Genomic DNA, 12,427 nt, shown 5'->3' on the forward strand with positions numbered 1-12,427 from the left:
CACCAATTCCAGCTCCCGGATAGTAAACCCTTAATCTGTTCCCCCTATCTCTGGCACAAAACGTTCTGTCTAAATACCTCACCTGGGAATCTCCCACAACCAAAATTCGCTTTGATTCTCCCTTTTCCTTTCGAGCAGTTTGAGGGACCTGCGCTTTAATGCTCCTCGTTGCTTTACCTCCTCTTTGAACAACTGGTTCACCACAGCACTCGTCCTCTAATACGTCAAATGCGTTAAATATAGAAATAAACAATTAAAATGCGTTAGAAATACTAAAAAAGAGATAAGGAAAGCAAAAAGGAACTATGAAGTTCTCATAGCAGAGCAAGCAAAAACAAATCCCAAAGGGTTTTTCCAATTATACCGGACAAAGATTAGGTCCATTAAAAACTGAGACAGGTAAAATAACAGATAGTGATGAAGAAATGAGTAGTATTTTTAATAAATATTTTTATCTGTATTTACTAAAGAGGAACTTAACAATATGCCTTCAGCCGAACAAGTCTATGTGGGTGGGGACGAGGACAGGTTGACGAGTTTAGCAGTTACCAGGGAGGATGTTCTTAAACAAATAGTAAAACTCAAACCAAACAAATCCCCAGGGCCGGATGAAGTGTTTGCCAGGGTGCTTAAAGAATGCAAAAAGAAGCTTTGTGTACCATATTTAATAAATCAATAGAGTCAGGCAGAGTGCCAGAGTTATGGAAAGTTGCTAATGTGATACCAGTTTTTAAGAAAGGAGATAGATCACTTGCGTCTAACTATCGACCAATTAGCCTAATGTCTATTGTGGGAAAGTTACTCGAATCTATAATTGCAAATAAAATTCGTCTTCATCTTGAAAAACATAAATTAATAATTGAGTCAACATGGTTTTATAAATGGCCGTTCATATTTAACAAATTTGTTATCTTTTTAATCTAGCATAGTTGAGGCAGTTGATAGTGGTAAGGATTGTGATGTTGTGTACCTTGACTTTAGCAAAGCTTTTGATACAGTGCCACATGAAAGATTGATTAAAAAGATAGAGGCTCATGGTATTGGGGGTGCTATATTAAGCTGGATTAGGGCATGGCTATACCAAAGGAAACAGAGAGTTAGTATAAATGGAGTCAAGTCATAAGAACAAAGGCAACTGCAGAAGGCCTATTGGCCCATACGAGGCAGCTCCTATTTATAACCACCCAATCCCACTCATATACATGTCCAACCTATGCTTGAAACAATCGAGGGACCCCACCTCCACAATGTTACGCGGCAATTGGTTCCACAAATCAACAACCCTGTTACTGAACCATTATTTACCCAAGTCTTTCCTAAATCTAAACTTATCCAATTTATACCCATTGTTTCGTGTTCTGTCTTGTGTTGATACTTTTAATACCCTATTAATATCCCCTTTGTTATGTCCATTCACCCACTTGTAAACCTCTATCATGTCACCCCAACTCTTCGCCTTTCCATTGAATGCAACTTAACAATGTGCCTTCAGCCGAACAAGTCTATGTGGTCTGTGAGATTTTTCTGGCAAGGTTAGCACCAATTGATGAAAAGAAGCTAATAAATTCAGTTGCTGTTTCTAAATCTGTCGCAGGTGTATAACCATCCATGGAGATTTTATCTCCAATCTTGTCATGTGATTGCTGTTTAGATCCTAGAATGTTAGGAATGTAGAGGCTTTCCATGTATCCTTTTGCTTTTTTTAATCTACTCTCATAATTGGAAAGTTTCGTTCTTCTTACTATACTGGTAAACATTGAGAAGTACGTCTTAACTACTTCTTTTGTAACGAGGCAATTCCTAAGTTTTTTTTATATTCATGTTTCTTTTTGATCGCTTTGAGTATGGCACTTATGAACCAGAGGTTGTTTAATCATTAAGCAGTTACTTGCTTGGTGAGGACAGTGAGTGTTGTTGAGGCATAGTTTTGGAAAGGAAGATGTTGGCTAATGAATTTATGTCCTGTGTATTATTGAATTCAGATTACCAGTTTGTTTTGTGAAGTGTATTTGAGAGATTGCTTATTGACCCTTCACTGTGTAACCTGAAGGTAAGTTTCTTGGTATCTGGTAGTGTTATGTCCATGTTTGCTATGAGGAAGGTAGGATAGTGGTCAGTTGTTCTATCAGTGATTATACCAGATGCAAGGGGGAGCTGTTATGTTCATCCATAATTGATTCAAAGTAGAAGCGGATGTTTGAGTTATAATAGGATGAGATTGGTGATTGTGGGGATTAGCATACAGGAGTTCATGCTGTTTAGGAAATAATCGACTTGAGGGCTATATTGTTGACAGATCAATATTGAAGTCACCTCCTAGAATGATATGATTTTTGTTGAGCTTGTTGTATATAAGATTCCTTAAGTTATCTGAGAGTTATTGGGAAATCTATAGATAGTTCCAATAGTCAAGGTGGATTTCAGGAATTTAATAGAGAATTGAGTATAGGTATATTCACAGTAGTCTTCTCTATCATTAATGACACTATTGCAAATAAAGGTATATTGGTAATAGCCACCTCTTGTTTTATTTGGCCTACCGTTGTGAATTGCTTTATTACTGGCTAAGTTGTAAAGTTGGGTATGGTCTTTACTTAGCTATGTTTTTGTTAAAATAATGAACGATAGTTTAGTACCTCGTGCTGAGTAGTGCATTCATATTATCAAAATGTTTACCAAGTTATCTGACATTTTGGTTGAAAACTAATAGGCAAGTGTTATTTTGGAGTTTGTTTCTCGCAAGGTTTACTGTGTAATAAGTGCAGCAGTGATGATCAATATGCTGGTTATTGTAGATTTGTGACAGCAGATTTAGTTCAGGATCAATATCAGCTTGCATGTAAATACAATGGAGTAAGCAGATAATGAGTCACAATAACGTGGCTGAAATATGTTGACCAGACCACACACTAGAAAGTGAAGGGACGACGACGTTTCGGTCCGTCCTGGACCGAAAATAGATGCTCAGAGTTTTGTGAAGAAGTGTTGGCACAAGATGATTTATATTATTGTTTTTCTATTATATTTATGATTTTACCGAGTTCAGTCTCTCATTTACGTGTATACGAATAAAGTTGTTTTATGTCAAAGGGAAGTTACAGATATTCTGATTGGTTTGGTGATTATGGGAATTAGCATGTAGGAGTTCATACGGTTGAGAAAGCTAGGATCTTTAGGTTTATCTTTAGATCTTTAGGGGAGCCGGTCGGCCGAGTGGACAGCACGCTGGACTTGTGATCCTGTGGTCCTGGGTTCAATCCCAGGTGCCGACAAGAAACATTGGGCAGAGTTTCTTTCACCCTATGCCCCTGTTACCTAGCAGTAAAATAGGTACCTGGGTGTTAGTCAGCTGTCACGGGCTGCTTCCTGGGGGTGGAGGCCTGGTCGAGGACCGGGCCGCGGGGACACTAAAAAGCCCCGAAATCATCTCAAGATAACTTATCAGGGTGCCAGAGATCAATATAAAATATACCTGATTGTAATGGTTGATTTTTTAAAGTTTATTACACATATTAAATTTATGAGTATAGAGATGAATATATGTTCCATACGTATCTTTCTAGTTTTAATAACATTTCAGCATGACAATGATTAGAATCTGTAATAAAGGAAAGTATAATTTCCAGTATATCGTTCTCAGAATCCTATTTTTACTTGTTTTATAAATTTCCTCAATGATTCTGGTAGATATTTTCATGACTAATGGATATAAAATTTATGATAAATAGTTGAGAATAGGCTATTAATAAATTGCTGCTTTTATTATTATTTTTTTATTAAATAAATATTTGTATTATTATTATTGGTTAAAAGAAAATACACAACTTATTCAAATGTGTGACAAAATTTGAATATATTAAAAAATAGACCAGAGTAATTTCTTGCAGAGTTAAATTCATTAATTCAGTAAACTTAATTAACATGTCCGGATAAAGCTGCAAACGGTGGCGGCGTTAGCAAACATCTTGAGCATTTTCATCCCTTGTTGATTTTTCCATCAATTATATTACTCCAAAACTTTCGTATTTTCTTACATGCAAGAATGTTCACCTGGAGTTTCCAAAACTTTCGTATTTTCTTCCATGCAAGAATGTCCGCCTGGAGTTCGGGAAGGCGACTATACGAGCCATGGTCCAAAGGGCACCGCGTGAAGGGGTCCGAGGGGGACTCCAGCAGGAGGCGAAGCAGCGTCGACTCGTCTATCACCATCTTGGACGAGTGCAGCAGTATCGGCGCCTCCATCACCGCCTGCGTCACGCTGTCTCTGAACTCTTCCGGGATCTCCTCCGATGATTCCTGACTTGGTACTGGGAAATGATGAAAGAAAATGCCGGAATCTACTGCCTTCTTGTTTAGGGAAGACAGACACTGTGCGTGATCAAGCCGCAGAACCTGAGACAGTGATCTAAAATTTTTGTTTTTACATATGTTTTTGTAACAATTATCTAAGCGAGACACGAGCGTCATGTATCTGCTTCCTTTGTTATCTTGTAAGTTCGAGTAAATTGTAACAATTGAAACCGTGATAGTGACTAGGGTATCTGCAGCGACCTTAACAAGGCCAGGAGATTCATAAGCCCTCCTGAGTTTCCGTAAATCCAAAAACGCTAAATACAAATTGAAAGTTTTCTCGGACATATATAAACCATCCATTTTGCTTAAATTTAGGGATGCCTCTGCCATTTGCTTTAGAACCTGCACTAGATTGTAGAGTAATGATACTTCTGGTCCTACATTAAGTCTCCTTATCTGATCTGCGGCTGCAGCACCAATAGCAGCAAGGTGGCCATATTGATCAAGGCACATTAACATAACCATAAGGCTAATAGGTATTGTTATACGATCGCCCTCTGGAATAAGATGATCAAAATCCATATATTTTCTATTGATTAATAGTCCTGCAGCTGCTTGCATTCCCGAGGTGGCATCCTGCAAGAAATTCTTTGGCCAAAGGCTGATTAAGTAGACCATTTTCAGACGCAGGTACGGGTTAGGGCACATCTCCGGGTCCGTGAATATTTTTAGTATCCAGGGTTTTAATGTGGTAGACTCGAGTGCACTTAAATTTGTACTATTTTCAGGCGCCAAATATCGTGCTAGGTCAATAATTTCCCAAAAGACATATTCCCACTGCCCCGTCATCACAACTGAAGGCGTACGAAAGGAAAGAGTTAATGCACCTAAAATTCCAAGCTGAAATTTGCAAGCGCATAACATCGTTGAATTGTTATTATGCAATACATTAAGACTGTCTTTTGACGTGTTAATGAATTCTAAAATTTGGTCCGCAGAAAATTCTTCACCTAGAGTCCTGACGACGGTTAAGATCGACCGTGGAAGACTAGGAAAATAATCAGCTTGAGGAATTGTATCCATTGTCTCGGAAAGTGTCACTATGACAGTAAAAGATGTCACGCCAAAATGAAAATGAATAAGCTATCAGCTCTCTTTTGTTGTTGTTGTTGTCTCTCTTGTCTGCGGGTTAATATATAGGTCACCCTAAGAGGAGGTGACGTGAGATACCTGGAGAGTCAGGTGCATGTGAAGCCTGTTTGATGCTGCCTGGGTTGTTATTATTTTAAAATAATTTTCTAGAATAAAAATTCTTGAAACAAACCCAATATTTTATTTACCTGATTTCGATAATGTACGCATAAATTTAAACTCTTTGGCTTTAAATACCTGATATCATATATTATCAAGAACTAATCAATTTATTATCAAGAACTAATCAATTTATTTATCAAGAACTAATCAATTTATTATCAAGAATTAATCAATTTATTATCAATAACTAATCAATTTATTTTCAAGAACTAATCAATTTATTATCAAGAACTAATTAATGTATTATCCAGAACTAATTCATTTAATATTAAGAACTAATCAATTCATTATCAAGAACTAATCAATTTATTATCAAGAACTAATCAATTTATTATCAAGAATTAATCAATTTATTATCAAGAACTATTCAATTTAATATCAAGAACTAATTTATTATCAAAAAATAATTTATTATCAAAAAATAATTTATTATCAGGACCCAATTTATTATCAAGAACTAATTTATTATCACGAACTAATTTATTATTCATAACTAATTTATTATCTATAACTAATTTATTATCAAGAACTATTTTATTATCAAGAACTAATTTATTATCAAAAACTATTTTATTATCAAGAACTAATTTATTATCAAGAACTATAATTAGCCTAACGTCTACTGTGGTAAAATTACTTGAATCGATAATTGCAAATATTTAAGAACATAAGTCAGCTTAAGAACAAAAGAGCATAAGAATATAGACAACTGCAGAAGGCCTATTGGTCCATACCATGCAGCTTTAATTTATAACTAGAGAGTGAGCTACGGAACAGTGATCATAAAGAAATCAGATTTAACATAGAATGGAATAGATCTGTAGGAGAAAATTCTGTTAAAGTGCCTGATTTTCGAAAAGCTGATTTCAATAGCCTAAGAAATTTTTTGTGTCAAATAGATTGGAATGTCTTGGGGATAGGACACCTTTTTTACCTTATAGGTAAAAAGAGAGCTTGGTACAAAAGGATTAAGAATGGGGAGGTCAGTTTAGAACAGGAATTCAAACAACTGGTTAGAAATGTTAAAAAAGAGATTAGGAAAGCAAAAAGAAACTATGAAGTTCGTATAGCAGGGCAAGCAGAGTCAAATCCTAAAGTTTTTTTTCAGTTATATCGAACTAAGACTAGGGAGAGGATAGGTCCATTAAAATCTGAGACAAGTCAAATAACGGATAAAGACAAGGAGATGAGTAGTATTTTTAACAAATATTTTATATCTGTATATACTAAAGAACTTAACAATATGCCTTCAGCCGAACAAGTCTATGTGAGTGGGGATGAGGACAGGTTGACTAGTTTAGCAGTTACCAGGAATAATGTAATTAAACAATTAGAAAAACTAAAACCAAACAAATCCCCAGGGCCAGATGAAGTGTTTGCCAGGGTGCTTAAAGAATGCAAAGAGGAGCTTTCCGAGCCATTGTCTACCATATTTAATAAATCAATAGTCAGGCAGAGTGCCCGAGTCATGGAAGGTAGCTAATGTGGTATCAATTTTTAAGAAAGGAGATAGATCACTTGCGTCAAACTATCGGCCAATTAGCCTAACGTCTATTGTGGGAAAGTTACTTGAATCAATAATTGCAAATACAATTCGTCTCCATCTTGAAAAACATAAATTAATAAATGAGTCGCAACATGGTTTTACAAATGGCCGTTCATGTTTAACAAATTTACTAACTTTTTATTCCAGCAAAGTTGAGGCAGTTGATAGTGGTAAGGATTGTGATGTTGTGTACCTTGACATTAGCAAAGCTTTTGATACAGTGCCACATGAAAGACTAATTAAAAAGATAGTCTCATGGTATTGGGGGTGCTATATTAAGCTGGATTAGCGCAGGGCTATACCAAAGGAAACGGAGAGTAAGTATAAATGGAGTCAAGTCAGAGTGGGAAAATGTTGTAAGTGGAGTGCCTCAAGGCCCTGTCATGGGACCTCTGTTGTTTATAATATATATAAATGATTTAGATTCAGGTTTGAGTAGCAACATTTGCAAATTTGCCGATGATACGAAAATCGGTAGGGAAATTAATTCGGAGGAGGACTCACTATCACTTCAAGTTGATCTAGATAGGGTTTTGAAATGGTCAAAGGATTGGCAGATGCAGTTTAATGCTGATAAATGTAAAGTTCTGAGGTTAGGTAATGATGATAGAGTTACAAGATACGAGCTAGATGGTGTTGTGATTGCGAAGTCGGATTGCGAAAGGGATCTGGGAGTTATGATTAGTAAGAATTTAAAACAAAAGGATCAATGCATAAATGTTCGTAATAAGGCAAATCGGACACTTGGATTTATTAATCGCAGCGTTAGTAACAAGACACCTGGTGTGGTTCTCAAGCTATATCTTGCTCTAGTTAGGCCCCATTTAGATTATGCAGTTCAGTTTTGGTCGCCATATTATAGAATGGATATAAATTCACTTGAACGTGTCCAGCGTAGGATGACTAAGTTAATTCCCCAAATTAGAAATCTTTCATATGAAGAAAGATTAACAAAGCTTAAGTTGCATTCACTGGAAAGGCGAAGAGTTAGGGGTGACATGATAGAGGTTTACAAGTGGATGAATGGACATAACCGGGGGGATATTAATAGGGTATTAAAAGTATCAACACAGGACAGAACACGAAACAATGGATATAAATTGGATAAGTTTAGATTTAGGAAAGACTTGGGTAAATACTGGTTCAGTAACAGGGTTGTTGATTTGTGGAACCAATTGCCGCGTAACATTGTGGAGGTGGGGTCCCTCGATTGTTTCAAGCACGGGTTGGACAAGTATATGAGTGGGATTGGGTGGTTATAGAATAGGAGCTGCCTCGTATGGGCCAATAGGCCTTCTGCAGTTACCTTTGTTCTTATGTTCTTATGTTCTTATGACCGGAAATGTATAACAAAGGATCTGAAGATTATGCAGTTCAGTTTTGGTCGCCATATTATAGAATGGATATAAATTCACTTGAACCTGTCCAGCGTAGGATGACTAAGTTAATTCCCCAAATTAGAAATCTTTCATATGAAGAAAGATTAACAAAGCTTAAGTTGCATTCACTGGAAAGGCGAAGAGTTAGGGGCGACATGATAGAGGTTTACAAGTGGGTGAATGGACATAACAAGGGGGATATTAATAGGGTATTAAAAGTATCAACACAGGACAGAACACGAAACAATGGGTATAAATTGGATAAGTTTAGATTTAGGAAAGACTTGGGTAAATACTGGTTCAGTAACAGGGTTGTTGATTTGAGGAACCAATTGCCGCGTAACGTGGTGGAGGTGGGGTCCCTCGATTGTTTCAAGCGCGGGTTGGACAAGTATATGAGTGGGATTGGGTGGTTATAGAATAGGAGCTGCCTCGAATGGGCCAATAGGCCTTCTGCAGTTACCTTTGTTCTTATGTTCTTATGTTCTTATGTACTCCCAATCACTCTTACTCCCAATCACTCTTACTCTCAATCACTCTTACTCCCAATCACTCTTACTCTCAATCACTCTTACTCTCAATCACTCTTACTCTCAATCACTCTTACTCTCAATCACTCTTACTCTCAGTCACTCTTACTCTCACTCTAACTCTCAATCACTCTTACTCTCATACTCACCCTTACTCTCAATCACTTTACTCTCACTCTTACTCATTCTGTCACCCTTACTCTCACTCTTACTCACTCTGTCACTCTTACTCACTCTCAGTCACTCTTACTCACTCTCAGTCACTCTTACTTATACTCACTCTTACTCACACTTGCACACTCTCTGGCACTCTCACTCACCTTCAGTCACTCTAACCCACTCTCGCTCACTCTTACTCACTCTAGTTAATAAGAACACGCCAATATAAGACAACAAAACGTTTTCAGATTCTTTCTCACCACTTTCCAGCAACTTTTATAATTTATATAAATTATCTTAGGGAATAATACATAAATTATATATTTAAACATGATATTAGTGTTTAGTGGAATGCATAAGGAGTCAAATTGTGTTAAAAAGAGCGATTTTTAGAAAATTTGGAAAACTACTTTTTTTTGTTCATATTATAACTAAATGGATTTTAAAGGTTTCACTCAGCCAATATATATCATTCACAATTTATTAATGAATTTTACAAAAAAACACCATAAATTTTATATTTAAACATGTAAAAACTATTTGTTTTACATTTGGAAGAAAATAATTGTAGAAAAACAATTTATAATTAAACCTTTGTGTTTGGATTTTTTGAGTAAAAGTTTCTCAAAGGCTCTCCTGCACCATTCTCAATGCAAATCATTCCCACACCTATGGGAAGAGATAGGCGAACGTTGTGTAGATGATTTGTGTTTGCTGGGATAGATATTGGTGAGCGCTGCTCACGACATAGAAGATACTCTGGCTAAATAGCTGACTAAAGGGGAATGGGGAGGGAAAACTGAATTACCTACTTCCACCTCAATGATGTGGACTTGTCCTCTGTTGAAAGTTGAATTGTAGCTCCTGGTCCCGGCTCTCGACTCGCTGTAGGGAATGCCCCCACACACACACTGATGCTCCCTCCAGGAACCCAATCAACACTCAAAAACGCATCTTCACCGTGCTCTATCCTCTGCTGGCCCGTGCTCCTCCACAACCTCTTGAAGGGTTGGAGTCGGTCTCCTGGTCGTCGACTTCTCCTCACAACTACGTCTGCAGTCCTTTCTCTCGGCTGCAGTCGTTCTGATTCCCAGTTAGCTTCGTTCTTCTCCTGCCTCTCGGCGGATTGGCCCAGCCGCTACGTCGTCACCTAAACTGGTGAAACTGCACAGTCGTCCCGGACGTCACTGCTCAGACTTCACTTCTTGCAACACACCTGTCACTGGAGCACTTGCTGCTCATTTCTCGTCAATTCCTTCTTCGGTCCAACACATGGAATATAGGAAGACCTCACAGGGTGCTTGCAGACTACAGGATGAAGCGTAAATCCACCGGATCTGGGGCGAAAACTCTCAGACTGACAGGACCCCCTATCGCATGTTTGACCTCCTCGACGTGTCGTGTCAAACTCCGTGGCGCCACGGCCCGCGCCGTCCGGACCCCCCTGCACTCGTGACGTGTCTTGGCGTGAAAATGTAGGGTCCAGCGACATCTTGGCGTCCTAAAGGGCCTAAACCACTGGCCAAAACACTCTTCTTTTGCCATTTTCTTGCCAACGCGAGAACACTTTATGCTCCCACATATGGCAAATTGTTCCCCGGAACGTAGAGAACGTTCGGGTAAAGTGAATATGACTCTTACAGCTGGCGTGGGAGAAATATAAGGGGGGAACACCGTCACAAGGTAGACTCGTTTACTCATCCCCCTCGTGGTCGTCGCCGTCAACCCCTTTGAGTTGTGTAGATCACCTTTGTTGGTAGGACCCTTCCTTCCTCTGTCATTCTTGCTGGTGCCAGGTGCTCTGTCCAGGAGTATATTCCTTCTCCTCGGCTTTGTAACAAGTGCTGGAGGTTTGGGCATGGTGCCCTCCGCTGCTCTGGGACTGTCTCTCTCTGTTCTTTGTGTGGGGGTGAAGGTCACTCTAAGTCGGAGTGCACTTCTCCCCAAGCTCGCTGCCTCAACTGTGGTGAGGCCCATCCTACCTTCTCCCGTGCCTGTATCCATTACAAGCTTGAGGCAGCCATCCTCAACTTGAAGCACCAGGAGCGTTTATCTTTTCCCGAGGTGAGGCGCCAGGTTTGCCGGCTCCCGCCTTATGCTAACGTCTCTTACGCTCGCGTGTTGCGCTCTTCCTCTTCTCGTCCTTCCCACCTTCCTTAGACTCACAACCGTTTCCGGGCCTTGGACCCTGATACGCCCACTGCCCCCTCCTCTGTTCCTTTAAGTTCTGTCCCGAAGGGTCCCCCTCCTGGTCCTCTGTCTGGGGTTCCCCTTCTTTTTACCCGGTCTGTCATGTCTCTTGTGTCTTCTTCCTCGTCTCCCTCCGATCCTCTTTCCCATCCTTCTCCTCCATCTATTGACTCTCCCCGCCGCCTGTCGGTGCAGGCGGATGTACATCGCTCTCCTAACGGCCGTCGTGTGTGCTCTCATTCAGCTTCTCCTGTTGAGACACTGGAATCCGTTGCCCAGTACGTAGTTGCTGGGACACCAGTCTCTTTACGTCAGAAGCGTAAGCCTGGCTCCTCTCCTTCCTCCTCCCTGGCGGGTAAGAAGGCTTGGCCCCTGCTACTGGCTCTATTGCTCCTTCCCCTCCCATTTCAGTGGTTGCGCCCCCTGTTCCTGCTATGGAGGTTTCTTTGGCCCCTGCTTCCCTCTCGGTTGCTGCCCTTGCTGAGGTGCACTCCCCTCTTTCTACTCTCCCTCTTCCTGCTGCTGTCCTTGACTGCTCCTCTCCGTTTTCTCGTCCTCTTTCTCCTCCTCCGGACCCCGCCCGCACACCTCTGGTCTGTTCTCCCGCTTCCTTCCCTCCGTCTTTGCTCAGTTTACCCATGCCCCCTAACCCTGACTTTGCTGACCCTGATATTCTTTAACGTGCTATATTGCTCTTTCGCCTTTGTTTCTTCCTTGTTCTCTGTTGTTGTCCTTTCTCTTCTCGTCGATGTCTATTCTTCAATGGAACGTTCGTGGTTATTATGCCAATTTCCTCGAACTCCAACTTCTGATTTCGCGGTTTTCGCCCCTTTGTGTCTGTCTCCAGGAGCCGATGCTTGGTGCTCGTCCTGGTCGTTTTCGTGGCTATTTCTTTCCCTCCCCTCTCCCAGCCGTTGCTGGGGCTCCTAATTCTTCTGCTCTCTCGATTCGCGCTGATATTCCCATCGTCCACTTACTTTTTCCTTGGCCTCTCCATTGTTCTCCTGCTCGTATCT

General features: G+C 39.9%; 1 long non-coding RNA gene across 1 annotated transcript in view; it reads left to right on the forward strand.

The window, feature by feature from the left end:
• The window catches only part of LOC138363888 (uncharacterized), a 297,587-nt gene extending 291,971 nt beyond the window's left edge, over positions 1–5,616 (forward strand). The window contains exon 3 of the long non-coding RNA XR_011228227.1: positions 4,090–5,616. This is a non-coding gene — a long non-coding RNA (uncharacterized lncRNA). The remainder of the gene's footprint in view (positions 1–4,089) is intronic.
• Positions 5,617–12,427: the final 6,811 nt, after the last annotated feature.

This window comes from Procambarus clarkii, chromosome 12, assembly GCF_040958095.1.
Source record: "Procambarus clarkii isolate CNS0578487 chromosome 12, FALCON_Pclarkii_2.0, whole genome shotgun sequence".
NCBI lineage: Eukaryota > Metazoa > Arthropoda > Malacostraca > Decapoda > Cambaridae > Procambarus > Procambarus clarkii.